At 44.9% G+C, this 16,716-nt stretch overlaps 1 protein-coding gene across 2 annotated transcripts in view; it reads right to left on the bottom strand.

Moving 5' to 3' along the window:
* LOC126298782 (kelch-like protein 5) overlaps window positions 1-16,716 on the bottom strand; it is a 269,167-nt gene that overhangs the window by 228,807 nt on the left and 23,644 nt on the right. The gene's annotated exons all lie outside the window — the stretch shown is intronic.

The raw sequence follows: 16,716 nt of genomic DNA on the forward strand, positions 1-16,716 counted from the left end.
GAGATGGATGGACGGCCCTCCAGTTGGTGCTAGACCGTTAATGGCCACTAAAAAGAGAGATACACTCAACACAGAGCCCTGTGAGACCCCATTCTCCTGGGTATGGGGGGAACTATGGGATGCACCAACTTGGACATAGGAAGTACAAAGCAACAGGAAATTTTGGCTAAAAATTGGGAGCAGGCCTCCGAGACTCCACTCGTATAATGTGACAAGGATATGATGTCGCCAGGTGGTGTCACCCTCTTCGTAAATAAAAAAAAAAAGGCAAGAAGCTGTTGGCAACTGGGAAAGGCTGTTCAGATGACAGTCTCGGACCCAACCCTACCGCAGACACACCATACGTTCCAGCAGCTTACAAAGAACGTTGGTGAGGCTGATGGGCTTACAGCTATCCACATCAAGTGAGTTTTTACTGGGTTTGGGCACCAAAATGATGGTGCTCTCCCAACACTGCAATGCAAATATGCCATCGCACCAGATCCGGTTGAAGATGATGAGATGTCCCTTGTAGGCAGATGAGAGATGTTTCATCACTTGACTGTGGATGCGATCTGGCCCAGGAGCAGTTTTGGGGCTATGTGCAAGGGCACTGAAGAGCTCCTGCTCTGTAAATGTGGCATTATAGGATTCACAGTTGCGTGTAGTAAACGAGAGGACTTCCCCTTCCAGCTGCCATTTGAGAGTGCGAAAGGCTGGGGGTAATTCTCCGATACAGAGGCTCAAGCATAGTGTTCAGCTTAGTGCTCAGCACTCACGTTTGCGTCGGTAGGTAACATGCCATTATGGTAATGCAGGGAACACCTGTTGGGGTCTGCTACCCAAAACACTTTTGGTGTTTTCCCCTACTTGGGAATGTGAAGTATGACACCCAATGGTTGAGACATATCTCTCCCAACACTCCTGTTTCCATCGTTTGATAAGCTGCCGAACGCGGGCACGGAGCCGTTTCAAAGTTATGAGGTGCTCCAGGGAAGGGTGCCGCTTATGCTGCTGTAGAGCTTGCTGACACTCTATTGCTTCAGCGACTTCCAGTGACCACCAAGTGTCTGCCTTTCGCCCGGGGCACCCTAAAGAGTAAGTGATCAAGTTTTCTGCCACAGAAATGATTGTTGTAGTCACCTGCAAAACCATCACATCAATGTTACTGTGTGGGGGAGATTCAACAGTGACAGCTGAGGTGAAAGTTTCCCAGTCGGCCTTATTTAAAGCCTATCTCGACAGGCGTCCATAGGTCTGACGCCAGGGCAGTGACAGGGAGATGGGGAAGTGGTTACTGTCATACAGGTTGTCATGGGCTCTCAAGTGGCTGGGCTGCAGACTGATAAATCAATGGCTGAGCAGCTACAATGAGCCACACTGAAATGTGTGGCGGCCCCAGTATTTAAGAGGCAGAAGACGAACTGAGAAAGTCAAGTTTTGACATCTCTGCCTCGGCCAGTAAGCACAGTGCCACCCCACAAGGGGGTTATGGGCGTTAAAATCTCCCAAAAGTAGGAAAGGTTTAGGGAGTTGATCAATCAGTGCAATTAACACATTCAGAGATACTGCACCATCCGGCGGAAGATACACACTGCAGACATTTATTTCCTGCGTCGTCATCATTCTGACAGCCACAGCTTCGAGAGTGGTTTGAAGGGGCACAGTTTCTCTACAGACTGAGTGTAGGACATAGACGCAAACTCCACCTGACATTCAATTATTGTCCCTATGCTTCCTGTAGTATCCCTTACAGCCACAGAGGGCAGGGTTCCGCATTGGCGGGAACCAGGTTTCCTGGAGGGCACTACAGAAAGCAGGTGCAAAGCTTAATAGTTTCCGTAGCTCAGCCAGGTGGCGGGAAAAACCGGCGCAATTTCACTAGATGATGACATCATCGTGAGACTGGGAAGGCATGTAGCATTCAATGAGACAGATTACGCCACGGGGTCACCTCATGCCACCTACTTTTTGCCTGAGCAGTCTGAGTCCGGCAAGATCTAGGTCCTCAGCGGATGCCAGAATCTCCACCTCATCTGCCGATGCAGAGGTTGTAGATAGTGGTGGTGTGGGTGCCACCACAATTTCCTTTGTCTTTGAGACCTTTTTCGATTCCTCTCGCTGCTCCTTGGGTTTCCCTAGCAGGGAAGAGTTCACTGATTCAGTTTCTGGGAGGGAGGATGAGTGTGAAGCTCTACAACCAGCTGCTTTTGGGCTCTTCAGCCACTGGCAGGCGTCACCTTTCCCATTAGCAGAAACCTGGGAAGGTAGTGACCCAAGGGAGCCCTTCCTGGTGAGAGGAGCCGAGAATACTTACGCCTCTTTTGCTGGGAAGTGGGGGTTGATTTCCCCAATGGTTGGGGTGGGGGAGGGGGTGTTGCTCCCGAAGTAGGTGGTGTGGGAGCAACTGGGAGGGAAGTGCCCCCCACCGTCAAGGGGGCAGATGTAGTCTTCTGGTTCTCAGAGACGATAGGAATGCAAGGAACTGATAGGACGACAACTGTTCTCATAGCAGCGCCATAAGAGGTCATAACCACATGATGTAGGCACTCAAATTTCCTCTTAGCCTCAGTGTAGGTCAGTTGGTCCAGCATCTTATATTCCATGATTTTCCTCTCTTTCTGTAAAATCCTGCAGTCTGGCAAGCAAGGTGAATGATGCTCTCCACAGTTGACACAGATGGGAGGTGGGGCACATGGAGTGTAGGGATGTGATGGACATCCACAATCTCTACTTACGACGCTGGGAATACAGCGGGAAGACATATGGCCGAACTTCCAGCACTTAAAGCACCACATCGGAGGAGGTATATATGGCTTACACCACAGTGCTCCTCCTTAGGCAATGTGTCACCATCAAAGGCCAAAATGAAGGCACCAGTGTCAACCTGTTTATCCCTCGGACACGCCGGACGAAATGAAAACCTCCCCACTCTGAATTGACATGCACCTCACCGTCGGACTACAAAAGAAGGTCCCTCTGGGATAATACCCTGGACCATGTATAAGCTCTTATGGGGTGTGAGAGTAACAGAAATATCCCCCAACTTGTCAAAAGCGAGTAATGCCCTTGACTGGGCAGAAGATGCTGTTTTTATCAAGACTGTCCCAGAGCACATTTTGGTCAAGCCCTCCTCCTCCCCAAACTTGTCCTCCAAATGCTCCACAAAAAACAGGCTTCGTGGACATGAAAGATTCCCATCAACTCTCGTACATACAAGGTACTGGGGCAAATAAACTTTACTGCCATCCTTGGCCTGGCATTCCTCCCATGGTGTGCCCAGGGAGGGGAATGATTTTAGGTCATATTTCTTAGCATTGAAGTTAGACTTTGCCCGTTTAGAGACTGCTGGCAACAGACCACCAGCAAGAGATGACGTGCTACACTTCATGGCATGTCATCTGCCGTGATGCCACCCACTCCGACCAGGTGCCCTCCCCATGGGCACCACCCAGCCTCAGCAAAGGCCACCTGGCAGGATGGCCATTGCCGGGAGACCCGATGCCCCACAGAGATGGGCATCTACTCCATGGCATTTTTGTGGAGTTAATAGCTCAGGCATCAGCAGAGCTATCCCTGTGTTGTCAGGGGACTACAACCAACAGGGTACATGGCGACCCCACCACAACAGGCTGGTTACCGTGCTGGATATGAGGTGCAAAGAATTCCATGGTCCACGTCGGCACAGAAAACGACACTGCATAGTGGGTGAAGGAAAATGCACCCAAGAAGGTGTCCTCGTTCAAGAGATGGAGGATAAGCGGGACTGCAATGCCATGATGAGAAAGTGACTAAAGATCGCAATGCACGATGGACACAATGCACCATGTACAGCGCCCTTCCCCAACTGGCTCAGTCTTCGGGAACATTTTGAAAAATGGAGGTCAAACCCTACAGGGGACCATCACATAAAGGCCGAAACTTGTGGCACTCCTTTTAGTCACCTCTTATGACAGGCAGGAATACCTTGGGCTTATTCTAACCCTCAGACCCAAAGGGGGAGATGAGGAAGTCATAGTAGTTAATCATGCTCCTGAATTTACAGTCGGCATCACCTGCTTTGGTATAATATCAAGAAAGGTAGATTTTGGGTCAGGTAGAATATTAATATCCAGGTCCACCGGGCCTACTGGAATCTCCTTCAGCTTTGATTTCATCATCAGCTTGTCTTTTGCACTTCAGGAGTGTCTGAGATCTGTGAATGTATGTATGATTTAAGATCAGGACCATAAGGTGACTGACTGACTATGGCCTGAAACCTGTAGTTTCTTCAGCCACAGTAAGTGTCAGACTTCGAGTCCATGGTGTTTCAGGAGGGGCTTCTCCTCTACCAGGGGACAGCAGAGGGAGGAGTTCTTCTCAAGCTGAGGATGGGGGACTGGGATTCCCAATAGTGGTAAAATTGTGGATGATGAAATCGTCAACTCCATCAACTGCGTTTCATTCCAATGTGCCAATGGACTGTTGTCTTGAAGACAGCAAGGTGTTTTACACAACTGTTACAAAACTAGCCATCTTAACAACAAGGTGAAGATATCTGCACTCCTAACATCGAAGCACAATTACCAGAGATCTTGTGTATTTAGATTAGCCATTCCTTCTTGCAAATGGGACTGATCAGTGAATGGGAGGCTTCCTGACAGTTTAAATAAGTGGCAGAATAGACTCAAGGTGTGTCGTCATACCGAGTACTTCAAGAATTGCCACAGTTATTACAGGTAGGTTCCCTGGGACTTGAGACAACATACAGCCAAAACATTATGACCGCCAACCTACTATCGATATAAACCCATCACCTAGCGAGGAATGACTGCTAGTCAAACACACAGTGCACGTAGTATCAGTAAGCATGCTGAGTGTATGTAGAATGTATAATGGGAAGGTGTGCAATTTATCTGAGTTTGACCACGGGAAGACTGTCATGGCCCAGAGGCTCGGCACAGGCTTTTCGGAAACTGCACCACTTGTCGGGTGATCGAGGAGTGCTGTGGTGTCTTCAACACATGATTAAACCAGGGTGAAACTATGTCCAGACATCGCAGAGTTGGGCAGCCGCCCCTCATTACAGATGCCGGCCGTCATCGGCTGGGCAGACTGGTAAAACAGGACAGGCAGGAAACTGGCTCAACTAACATGAAACTTTAATACTGGGCAGAGTACAAGTGTGTCTCAACACACAGTGCATTGAGCACTCCTAATGATAGGCCTCCGTAGCCAACAACCCATGCATGTTCCAATGTTAACACCACAACATCGACAATTACGACTGAAATGGACATGTGACCATCAGCAATGGACACTGACACAGTGGCAGAGCATTGCACGGTCTGATGAATCCTGATACTGTCTTCATCATGCCGATGGGCACACATCCTTTGTTTTCCAGGGAAACAGCTCCTTGACACCTGTGCTGTGGGATGGAGACAAGCAGATGACAGTTCCATTATGCTCTGGGGAACGAACATTCACATGGGCTTCCATGGATCCAGTGGAGCTCACACAAGGCACCGTGACGGCCAAGGAGTCTTGAACACTAGTTGCAGACTACATACACCCCTCCACAATGATCATGTTTCCTCATGTCAGTGGCATTTTCCAACAAGAAAATATGCCATGTCACAAGGCCAGAAGTGAGATGGAGTGGTTAAAGAAACACAGTGGCTAGTTCCAACTGATAAGCCACCCCCCCCCCCCCCCGCCCCCTACTTGCAAGATCTGAACCAAAATGAACACATCTGGGATGTGATTGAATGTGGTGTCAAGAGTACATCATCCTCTTCCCGCAATTTACTAAAAATAGGTGACTTGTGTGTGCAAATGTGGTGCAAACTCCCTCCAGCAACCTACCAAGGCCTCATTACTTCCATGCCAAGAGTTGCTGCTATTATCCATGCCAAAGGTGGACATACTGGCTCTTAGGTACATGGTGACAATGTTCAGGCTGATCAGTGTACAATGAAAGGTAACTAGTCCATTGATGGGGATGAGGAGCCCTGTGGGACACCACTCTCTTGGACCCTTGGGGAGTGGAGTGAAGTGCCAACTAAGCTGGAACAACTGGTGCGATAAAAACTGCTAGATAATTTGTATGTGGCCTCTAATGCCCCATTCATGGAGGGAGCGTAAAATGTGATCAGTGTCATATGCCTACTGCGTGTATATATATATATATATATATATATATATATATATATATATATATATATATATATAAGAGAGAGAGAGAGAGAGAGAGAGAGAGAGAGAGAGAGACTGGAACAAGGTGGTGCATTCAGAAAAACCTGCTAGACCACTGCTTCCAACCTAAGTAGATGATCTGTAGCGAACTGTCCCTCCCAGAAACCACCCTGATAAGGGGGGGGGGGGAGGGGAGGGGGGAGGGGAGAGAGGGGGGGGGAGACAAAAGGTCCACAGAATTGAGAACCCAGCATAACCTGCAGGCAACCACGCTTTCAAGCAGCTTACAGATCATGTTGGTCAGGCTAATTGGCCAAAAACTGCAAAGAGACATTGGGTTCTAGCCTGGCTTAAGGACTGGGGCAACTACGTTATCCCACTACTGCAAGGGGAGGGCACATTGGAGACAAAAGCAGCTGAAGATCTTGAGGAAAAGTTGTCTTTGGGAAGCATTCAAGTGTTGGGTCATCTGTTTGGGAATTGAATCAAGGCCTGCGGCTGTGTCACGGGATGAGGCAAGAGCCTGAAGAAGTTTCTAGTCACTGAAGGGTTCATTATAGCATACAGATTTGTGGGTACTGAAACTTAATGGGATGTCTTCAACTTGTCACTTCTGCAGAAGAAATGGAATTGGAAAGGAAGTGGACACTGATGCTGCCACAAAGGGGGTCCACAAGGTGTTCTGCAAGAATCGATGAATCAGCATAAAGACCACCCTGTAGGACAAGACACAGAACAGCTGTTGATTGTTGGCAGTCTATGAGATCACATAGCCTGGCCCACACCTCAGATTAAGAGGCACATGTCCCCACGTAGGAGACAGCTCAAATGGTTCTGAGCACTATGGGATTTAACATCTGAGGTCACCAGTCCCCTAGAACTTAGAACTACTTAAACCTAACTAACCTACAGACATCACACACATCCATGCCCGAGGCAGGATTCGAAACTGCGACCGTAGCAGTCGCGTGGTTACAGACTGAAGCACCTAGAACCGCTCTGCCACCGTGGCCAGCTGAGAAATAGCTCTCTCAGAAGTCCTTCTTACTGTATTTGATTAGACAATGAGCCTTAGCATGAAGGACTTCCACCTTAATCATTTTACAGCTCGTCGACGATCCTGAATAGCTACTGCAAAGTCTTTGGTCCGCCACAGCACCAGCTGATGGTGGAGAGGACACAAAGAAAGTAAAATAACAGTTCCAGCACAGGATGATCACATCCTGAGACACCTTGCACAACCTCCTCTATACAATCTGACGGATGTGGCAGATGTAATAGCAGAGGCACACAAAGGCCGGTTGGCTCTGAAGTGCCCTATACTGTAGTCAATCTGTCTGGTGGGGGCAAGGAAACAACATCACCAGAATGTGGTCACTGCCACAAAGGTCGTCATGTAGTGAAGTCACAAGATTAGGGGACGAGATCATCAGATCGACAGCTGAAAAGAAGAACCATCACTGAGGACATACAGATAATAATCTGTGAGAAAATGGTTAATTAGAAGGACCCTACCAAACAAAGTTGTACTCCCCCACAGAGGGTGGTGTGTGTTGAAGTACCGAAGTAGGAGAAAAGGGGGAAGGTGGGGAGAAGTCATTGCATTAATATGATCAATACACTGAAAATGGCAATCGTTGAGGTCAATTGCACCCACACCACAATTGTCCCCAACAGAGTACAAAGGGGAATCCATTCACTGATGACAGCTTTATGAACCAAAGCATAAACCCCTCTGGATGCACCCTTGGGACCAGAATGGTTCCGACAGAATGCATGTTAACCATAGAGCATTGGAGAAGCGTCATCATTGAAACCTGTTTCTTGGAGAAGAGGAGAGGATGGTTGGTTTAAAAGAGGGGGGAGGGGGAAGGAACCAAACTGCTAGGTCTTCTGTCCCTTGTTCTGAATAAAACAATGCCACAGGGGCGAGAATAAAATAAGCAAGACTGACAACACAAAACGGAGAGAAAGGAAAAACCACAAGAACGATGGAAGGGCAACAAACAAATGGACAAAAGGGGAGAAGAAAACAACAGAAATGCAAGAATCAGGTAGAAGATATTAAAATGACAAAACGGATTACCATGACTGACTGACCATGAGAATACAAAGCAGAAGCCAGCCACTCTGCAACACATTAAAACCTCCAACCTAAAAGCACATGGGTGGAGGACATAGAGGGCCAGAGGACGTGCACTAAAACTTATACAGAATAATAAAACCCACCCTCACAAATAAAACATAAGGGTCATTCCATATCAAATCACCCAATAAAAAATAAATTTTACACCCACCTCCTTAGATTTTCATGAAATTTGGCTCAATGGTTCTAATAGCATCCTGACAACACCTGCAAATTTTTTTGCTGTATCTCTTATAGGTTTATTTATAAATTTTTAAAGTTTTTATGTTTTGTGTTTCCCGAACCTTCGGAAATGGTAAATTTAATTTGTATTCAAAACTTTAAAATTGCTTATCTTAAAAACTCATTAGATAACATCATGAATTTTTTCCGCAAGTTTTTTTTATTATATATATTTGAAGATAAAAATGATACTATTCAATTTATTAATATTTTCTACGAAAAAAATTATATATGTATTTTTCTTTTTTTTTAACGGATGTTTTGTTTTATAAGAATTCCAATATCTAGTGTCTCAGACCTGACAGAATTCTCAAATTTGTTTTAATTTACTCTTAAACATATAGGCTACTTGATAAAACAAAAATAATGATGGATTTTTAACATGTTTATTAATTATAGTAGATTACATTAGAATTATGTACAAAGATGTACTTACGACACTTGTGTATAACCCAACTAATTGCTTGAAACATTGAATTTTTGAGTAATTTTGTCTTTTTAATAAACATTAATGCTGATTCAAACTGGTTTTCCACTTCATCCAAGAGCTTTCAGTCTTTTTTTTTAGTAATAATTCTTCCAGTGCCACTTGATTGAGGTAAATCTACTACACAGACTATGTGCTCCAAAGGCACTATGCAAAGAATCTTCTATTTCAGGCCGATAAAATGAAGCAGCTGGTCCTGAAGGATGTAGAAATAGAATTTCTGCATCTTCATCATCATTGAATATTGTTTTTACCAGTCGAAAGTACCAGTTACCATCATAATTTGCAGCCACATAGCTATTTATGGATGGTTCAACATGAACCCAATCAGACGAAGAATGGAAAGAAAAGACTAAGGAGGGTTTTTACACTATATGTAGTCCTTCTAATTTCAAGGTTGTTTGTTGGAAGTGGTTGGAAGTTATGAAAACTTCTTGTTCCAGGAATGGTTCGGGTTGCTGAAAAACATTTTTCTAGTTTTAACCGTAGCAAATCAGCTTCTTTTTTGTCAATAAAATGAAAATGAATGTTTTCAATATTTTTTTCACAAAACTTGTACACATCGTTTGCTGTCATTATTTGTTCTTCGTCTGAAAGCTGTAGACCGGCTTTCCTTAAAATTCTTTTAATAGTTCCTCCTAGGCCATCACAAATTGACTTCCCATGACTTGTTGCAAAAAAAAGTGTTGGGCCTTCAAATTACAGTCTTTCAAGTGTTCAGTCAAATTTTTAAAACTGTTTTTATTTTTGTACTGCCCAGCACAACCATCTGTAAGGTAGTGAACTGAGTCAATGTCAGTATGATGTAATGACAGTCACTTTGTAATTTCTTTTTGTACAAAGTTAACAAAACCAGTGTCATGTTCTTGGTCATCACTAATAAAACAGTGGTTGGAAACAAAAACATTGTTTTCCTCATTTCTTAGAAAAACTCCAACTGGGTGTAGAGTGCAATCACCTCTATTCCACTGGTAACCTTGGATCTAATTTTGTATAACAAAGGAATAATTTTCACAGAAATCCATCACAATAATTGCTGTTTTGGGTGGTGGGTCTTCTTTCAATCTTTTAAAGGCTGCTGATTGGGATTTTGAAATAAACAAGTGCAGGGTGAGCTTTTTCAATGACCTAACCAATAAAGAAATGTAGTCTTCAACACTGATAGACTGATCATTTCTGCCCTGTCTGTGTTAACCCACTGACTGATTACAATTTCTTCTTCTAAATCATTATCTTCACTTAGCTTTTCAGTTAAGTACTCAATTAGTGCAGTATTTGCAGGACAGCTGTCGCAATGATGTAGCATGCAGTTTTTGTTTTCCGTGTTGCACACAAGCATCTTAATTAGGTCTTTATAAGATTCTTCAATTTTCACAGCATCCAGTAATAGTTTAACGTTCTGGTGGATACTGCATACAAATACAGTGTGTGTGCGCGCACCTGCAGCACCAGCAAGAATACACCATTTAGATCTTGAGAAACAAAATTTTGAAAATCCTACTTCTATCTGGGGATTCTCCCATTTGAAAGAATAATAGAGTTCTCTCAAGTTACACAAAAGGAGTCTTTTTTGCATGTACACATTTTTTTGAACACTTACTTTGTCTTTAGTTCCAGGTAGCACTCTGGAACTTTCATCTTTTCATAAAAATCTGTTACAAGTCTTACTGTATTTTCAGAAAGAGTTTTACCTTTTTTGGACCAGGAATTTCCAAAATACCCTTTTCAGATTTTAGCTTTCTAGCTTGTCACACCATGTACTCACTTACATTAAATTTTTTCATCACTTTATTTCGACTCCAGGCATCTGGAGCCAAGGTCAGAATCTGGATTTTTCTAGACCTCCCAACAGATGAAATCTTCTCTTTCATAAGAGAAATCATTACATCTAAATCCTTTGCTTTCTCAACCACACTTGTATCTTCTTCATCATCATCATATTTTAATGCTTTTGAAACTGCCTTTTTTGCAGTCTTTTCAATACTGCTAACCTTCCTTTTAAAATAAGATCCTTTACTTTGTTCTGACAAGCCATAAAGCTTTACCAGTGTTAAACCTAAATTATCAAGAGCAATGTTTGTTTGTAAGAGGGATTCATTTCTGGATTCCAATGATTATAATTCAACCATGACTTCATCATCTGTTTCACTTTCATTGACTTCAACTCTTATTAATTTTTCCTCACAAAAGTTACGGCATGTTGAGCAAAGCTTTTGTCCAGGTTTTATGCTAATATTTTTTGTCAGTAATTGTTTAGAAATATCCAAGCCTACACTTCTCAACGATTTTTTGATGGGCTTTTTGTGGTTTTTTAGTGGGTCTACACATGTTTTATACTTTTCAACAACACTTAAAAAGTAGTAGCTGTGGTGTGACCATATATTCTTATATTCACACATATTAATTCCAGATCGTAAGTGGATCAAATCTTTTTGTTCCTCACTCAATTCAGATACCAGTTGTAACTTTTTTTAAGGTGTGTAGGTTGTTTGGAAACAGTCAGATTTTTTAAATAACCCTACGCTACAGGTTTGAATATCTGACACACCGATTTCACTTTTGGTCTGATTACTGTTCTGGTTACTTTTATAGGATATTGGAAAAGAATCTCTGTAAACTAAGTAACAGTACTTACTGAAAGTTCGAATAAACTTAATAAAATACTATCCAAGCACTATTTAACACTGTAATAATTTTTTACTTCAAAACACAGGAGTAACAAAACAAAATCCAAGTGTACATTGTTACTCCAAGTAGACAAAAACTTATTTTCGGTGTCTAGGTCACTTGGTACTTTTTATTTTTAAAACATAATATTACTTTAAAAATTAGATAACTATTAAACAGGTTAAAAAGCCAACAATTTTTCTTTTATCTAATAGCCTATACAATTAAGAGTATTTTAAAACAAATTTGAGCTTTCTATCAGGTCTGAGACTCTACATATAGCAGTTTTTGTAAAACTAAACACCCGTCAGCAAAAAAAGTCATTTTTTTCCCATTTGGAAGATTTTAATATATCTGTATGGTTTTTTTTAACATTTAGATATAATACACAAACTTATTCCAAAATTTCATACTGATATCGTGAGTATTCTTTAATATACAATTTTCTTAGTTGTGAGGACACGTTTAAGTTATGATTTCCAACTACTGAAACAAGGCCAAATCTAAAAACTTTAAAAATTTATTAAAAAAACTATAAGAGATAGAGCAAAAAAATTTACAAGTGCTTTCAGGATGATAAAAGAAGTAATTGTACCAAGTTTCATCAAAATCTGACATGGTTGGTGTCAAGGCCTGGGTGACATGACATGGAATGACCCATAAAACTAAATGAGCCAATGTGGAATTGTCAGATAAAATTAGCGGAAACGAGTCAGGTAACCGAAGACTTCGTCACAGGGCAGTCAAAGTGGGACAGCGCACCAGAATATGGGCCACTGTCAACCGGGCACTGCATTGACATTGAGGTGGGTCTTCATGGTGTAAGAGGTAGTCGTGGGTCAACCAATGCGGAGCCAGCAGAGAACCACAGAGTCCCTGTGAGAGGCCTGCATGGAGGACTATCACACATTCGTAGTCTCCTTAATGCCACACAGTTTGTTGTGCATACTGAGACTGTCATTCCGTCTCCCAAAGCCAAAAAACCTGGTGATGTAAAAACGAACGCAGGTCAGTTATTAGAATGTCAATCTCCACAAGCGGTTTCTGAGTAGCCTGTTTGGCTAGCCTCTCAAGTTCGTTGCCTGGGATTCCAGTGTGTCCTGGAGCCCACACAAACACCACTGAACGACTGGACTGTTCCAGAGCATAGATGGACTCCTAGATGGTTGCTACCAAAGGGTGAAGAGGGTAGCATTGGTTGATAGCTTGCAGGCTGCTCAAGGAGTCAGTATACAGAAGAAACAACTCCCCAGAGCATGGACAGATGTGCTCAAGAGCACGAGATATAGCCACCAACTCTGCAGTAAAAACACTGCAGCCGTTGGGCACGAGATGCTGTTCAATAAGTCCTCCATGGGCATACGCGAAGCCTACGTGACCATCAGCCATCAAACCTTCAGTGTACACCACTTTATGGCCTCGGCACATGTCAAGAATCGAGAGGAAGTGACAGCAGAGAGCCATGGAGTGAACTGAGTCTTTTGGACCATGCGAAAGTTCCAGGCAAAGCCGCAGCCTAGGTATGCACCATGGAGGTGTACATGAATGGTCCTCCAGTATAGGTGGTAAAGGCAAGGACTCCAGTTCAGATATAAACGATCGGCTGTGAACTGTAATTGTAAGCCCTGACCTGGGCCGCTGATGTGGGAGATGAACCGCCATGGCTGGGAAAAGGAGACGGTAATTTGGACGTGCAGGTGAACTACGAATGTGTGCAACCTAAGTGGCCAGCACTTGCCCATGCCTGACCTGCAAAGGAAGGACTCCGGCCTCCACAAGGACACTGGTCACCGGACTCCGCACTAAAAGCTCCCGTCATTAGTCGAACGTCACAGTGGTGCACTGAGTCGAGTAAATGCAACGCTGAGGGCACTGCCGAACCATACGCCGACTCCCATAGTCAAGGCAGGATTAACAAGTGCTCTGTATAGCTGCAGCAGCGTAGAGCAATCTGCACCCCAGTTGGTGTTGCTCAGGCAGCGGAGGGCATTGAGATACAGCCAGCACTTCGCTTAAGCTGACAAAGGTGAGGAAGCCAAGTCCATCTGGCATCTAAAACCAGTCCTAAAACTCTGTACGTCTCCACTACAGTGAGGGGATCGTCAGTAATGTAAAGCTCTGGTTCCAGACGTACAGTATAATGCCGACAGAAGTACTTAACACGACTTTGTGGCCGGAAACTGGAAGCCATGGGCTAGTGCCCATGTCTGCGCCTTGTGGATGGCTACCTGTATGCGCCGCTCAACACCAGTACTGGTGGGGCAGTACAAAATACAGAAGTCGTCTGCACACACAGAGGGTGAGACGGACGGCCCTACAGCTGCTGCTAGACCTTTAATGGCCAATAAAAATAGAGTTACACTTAATACCGAGCGTTGTGGGACCCCAATCACCTGGATATGGGAGGAGGGGGGGTACCAACTTGGACACAACAGAAAGTACGATGTGACAGGAAATTATGGATACAAATCGGAAGCGGGCACCAGAGACCCCACTGGTATATTGTGGTAAGGATACGATGCCGCCAGGTGGAGTCATAGGCTTTTCATAAATCAAAAAGACTACAACAAGATGTTGGCATCTGGAAAAGGATGTTTCGATGGCAGACTCGAGGGACCCAAGGTTACCATTTGTTGAGCAACCCAGGTAAAAACCATCCCAGCATCGAGCCAGTAGGTCACGTGACTCCAGGACCCAACCCAACCGCCAACACACCATACATTCCAGCAGCTTACAAAGAACGTTGGTGAGGCTGATAGAAAGACAGCTATCCACATCAAGTGGGTTTTTATCGTGTTTGAGCACTGGAATGATGGTGCTCTCCCGCCTGTGCTATGAAAAGATGCCATCGCACCAGATCCGGTTGAAGATCATGAGGAGATGTCGCTTGTAGTCAGGCAAGGCATCTGACTGGATCCGATCTGGCCCAGGAGCAGTGTCAGGGAAATGTGCATGGGCACTGAGGAGCTCCCACTCTGTAAATGGGGTGTTAAAGGATTCACTATGGCATGTAGTGAACAAGAGGACTTTCTTTTCCTTCTGCCGTTTGAGAGGGTGAAAGGCTGGGGTGTAATTCTTCAACACAGAGGCGCGAGCATAGTGCTCCACAAAGTGTTCGGCAATTTCGTTTGTATCCGTAGATAACACGCCATTTATGTTAACACCAGTAACACCTGTTGTGGTGTGGTACCCAAAAACTAGTTTGATCTTTGCCCAGACTTGGGAAGGTGATGTATCTCTCTCTCAACACTCTTGTTTCCGCCTTCTGATAAGCTGGCGAACATGGGCACGGAGATGTTTAACAGCTATGAGGTTCTCCAAGGAAGGGTGTCACTTACGCCGCTGTAGAGCTCACCGACACTCCTGGATTGCCTCAGCGACTTCCGGTGGGTCATCACCAAGGGATTGTCTTTCGTGGGATCAAATTTTCCGCCGCAGAAACGATAGTTGTAGTTACCTGCTCAACCACCACATCGATGTTACCATGTGGGGGAGGTTCAACACTGACAGCAGAGGTGAAGGCTTTCCAGTTTGCCGTGTTTAAAGATCATCTGGGCAGGCATCCACGGGCAGTGACTGGAAGATGGGGAAATGGTCACTACCACCCAGGTCGTCATGTGCTCTCCAATGGATAGATGGGAGAACACCAGGACTGCAAACCAAGATAACAATGGCCGAATATGTGCCATGTGCCACACTGAAATGTGTGGGGCCACCTGTATTTATGAGGCAGAGGTCAAGTTGTGAGTAAATTTTCGAAATCTCTGCCTCTGCCAGTAAGAACTATGCCACCTCACAAGGTGTTGTGAGTGTTAAAATCTCCCAAAAGTAGGAAAGGTTTAGGGAGTTGTTCAATCAGTGCAGCCAATGCGTTCAGGGATACTGCACCATCTGGAGGAAGAGATACATTGCAGACAGTTATTTCCTACGTCGTCTTTATCCTGACAGCCACAGATTCAAGAGGGGTGTGAAGGGGCACAGGTTCACTGCATACTGAGTTCAGGAAATAGACACGAACTCCACCTGACACTATTATAGTCACTACGGTGGCTGTAATATCCCTTATAGCTGCAGAGGGCAGGTATTCACATTGTCGGGAACCAGGTTTCCTGGAGGTCAATGCAGAAAGCAGGTGTAAAGCTTAAGAGTTGCCACAGCTCAACCCGGTGGTGGAGAAAACAGACGATTCCACTGGAGGATGACGATATCATGAGGGTGGGAAGGCATGAAGTGAGAAAGGAGGAAGGTTATGCCTCAGGGTCACCTGCTGCCACCAATTAAGTATTTGTAGCCATTGCGATGTTGGATGAGGCATCAGTGAGATCCAAGTCCGCAGGGGACGCATCTCCACTGTATCCTCAGATGCAGAATTGATAGGGAGTGGTGATGTTGGGGCCACCAGAGGGTTCTCTTGATTAGCAGACTATTAGTTAATTTGCTTGTTCTCTCACTTCTCTTTAGGGGCTTGCTGGACAGATTTCTCTGAAGCAGCTTCAGGCGCGGAGGAAGACTGAAGCTGTTCATCCAGCAGCTTTTGGCTCCTTGAGCCACTGGCGAGTGTTTGCCATGGCAATAGTGGAGACCTTGGGAGAGAGGGCCCCAAGGGACCCCTTTAACATGAGAGGAGCAGGGGGGGAAGGGACCAAAGTCCCCTGTGTTTGAGGGGGCCTTGCTCCTGAAGTAGGTGCTTTAGGAGCAATGGAGGAAGATTTGCCCCCTACCACCAAGGGGGCAGACATATTCTGGTGGCCCGGAGGCCCACTGTTTGTGGCACAGAGAGAGGAAGCACTGGCACTTGGAACAGCGATAGTGATGTAGCTGCAGCACATGCCGACGTCAACGAAATGTGATGTAATCTTTCGAATTTAGCCTCTGTGTAAGTAAACCAGTCCAGGGTCTTTTACTTCATGCCTTTCCGCTCCTTTTGAAGTATTGTGCAGTCCGGCGAGCAGGGGGAGTAGTGGTCTCCACAGTTGATGCCAAGAGGGAGGTGGCACACATGGAGTATCTGGGTGCAGTGGACGTCCACTGTCTCGGT

This window comes from Schistocerca gregaria, chromosome X (assembly GCF_023897955.1).
Source record: "Schistocerca gregaria isolate iqSchGreg1 chromosome X, iqSchGreg1.2, whole genome shotgun sequence".
NCBI classification, from domain to species: Eukaryota; Metazoa; Arthropoda; class Insecta; order Orthoptera; family Acrididae; genus Schistocerca; species Schistocerca gregaria.